This window comes from Cynoglossus semilaevis, chromosome 7 (assembly GCF_000523025.1).
Source record: "Cynoglossus semilaevis isolate Cse_v1.0 chromosome 7, Cse_v1.0, whole genome shotgun sequence".
NCBI classification, from domain to species: domain Eukaryota; kingdom Metazoa; phylum Chordata; class Actinopteri; order Pleuronectiformes; family Cynoglossidae; genus Cynoglossus; species Cynoglossus semilaevis.
Genome location: NC_024313.1, coordinates 10,065,839 through 10,067,953, shown reverse-complemented (window position 1 = coordinate 10,067,953; position 2,115 = coordinate 10,065,839).

Genomic DNA, 2,115 nt, shown 5'->3' with positions numbered 1-2,115 from the left:
TAGTGCTAAGCTGGGCTTTAGCTAGTCAGCCAATCACAGAAGTTTCTCATATAAATGAGCTGAATTATTAATGATTCTCTGGGATTACATAACTTTTGCAAAGTATTGTGGTTTTTTTCCAAGTTCTCATGTCTTGTCCTGTTTGACTGGAGTTGCTGCAGCCTACTAAGTACCACTAGTCTGTACCAAGGAACCAGAGACAGTACCTTGGTATCACACACACACTGACGGGCGTGTACTGTTGTGTACGTGTGTATGTTTGTGAACAGATACTACCTGGAGGGAAAGGTGGGGGGTTTACGTGCCCCTCATCCACAGGCTCAGTTTACAGAGAGCTGTGGAACGGACACTGTGTAAATGTGGATTAGTGGGACACACACACACACACATACACACACACACACATCACGGGTGTTAGAATGACCAACACTCCCTTCACGCTGCTGCCATCAAGCCTGCAGCCAACAGCAGATCCAGAAAATGGAAGCAAACGTCCGTGGCTCCTGCTGAGGAGTTGGAGGGTTTCAGTGGGAGACGGCGGAGGAAAATGTTTGTGGTCACAGCCAGGCTGTTTATTCTGTCAGTGATGAGCTCATTAATCATCCTCTGCCCGTAACAGGCTGACAGATATTTGGCAGAGGTCATTTGCCACCTGTTGTACAGAGAAACATCTCCTAAATGACCACGAAATTAAAAAGAATAAAGCGAATTCCTGACCGTGCTAGATACTTGAATGAGTCCAATTTGGTGAAAATGGATTTCAGCTGTCGGATGAATTTGATCTTTTAACTGTTTCATAGAAATATAAGGTTTGTAAAATGGACATAGCCATTTGCGTAGATTTCAAAACAGCCGTCGCGACCCCCCGACAGAATCCTTGGGAAGTAGTTTCATGGTTTTTGTTGTGCAGCAGAAAACAAACGACTACAGACTGCCACTAAGTCTTAGCAATAGATCCGTTGTCTTTCTTCAATTCCTGCCAGTACATCAGTGTGGTGTGTAACTAAACAGGCGCAGGTGTCACTCCTCTTTGTTCAACCTGGGATCGTGTTACTGTAAAATATTTGCACCGTGGCTCAGAAAAGATTGTGAAAGTCAGCTGAAGGGGTCACATATTGAGAAGAACAACCATTAACACTCACTTTCACACCTTTTAGTCAAACTAAAGTGTCAGAACAACATAATCTCCCATGGAAGTACACAGTATCCAGAAGACTGAATATGCAAAATCTGTGCAGTAAAAGGGAAGTATTTCAACAATGGTGTGACTGTGTATGTGGAAAGTAACCAGGAAGTACAAACATCCCAGTTGAATTTCCTGGTGGCTCTACCTCTTGATAGACTTCCTCCACTTCCTCATACACAATTATTTTTGTTGTCCAATCAAATTTGAAAGCCCTTGTGTTATGAAGACACCAAATGAGCGTATTAATATATTGGTGATGGGCCGGCCCTGTTGAACATGCTGTTGTAGCTGTCGTGTTTGTTCGAGCACTTATTGATTTCAGCTCAGTGTTTAGACCTGTGGAAACACGCCACCCATTGATTCCACAGCCTCAGGCTTCAGCCTCACCTTTGGTGATTGGATTCACGCCAAATGAAGAAGTGAGAAAATCTCAGTGTCACATCTTTCCAGAGCGATATCGAACGCAGGCGTTTGCTCATCCCGTCTCTCCATAAGAGATTCATCGTTTAGTTGCTGCTGCAGTGATGGAGAGAATCAAGAGGCTCCAGACTGGGCTGTAGGGGGCAGTTTAGCCTCAGTGGCTAAAAAATAAAAAAAAAATTCAAATAATTTAAAACCATCAAGCCTTTGTATTCAGCTGATATATGTGACTTTTCAAAGAAAAAGACAGTGACATCACGTTGCGTTTGTGGAAATATGAAGCTAGCAAGTGGAACACCTGTCAATAGTTTTGTTTTCCATTTTGTTCTTTGTGCCATTTTGGTTTTATTTTCACATTTTGCACAAAATAATAATCATCTTTCTAACTTAGCTTAGCTTAGCTTAGCTTGGCTAAGCTAAGTTTGTTCTGGTTCACTATTTATCTTAGCTTTTATAGTTCCTGTTTCACACGTTAACCTCATCTTGTTCTTTCTTCCTCTCCTGCCCCG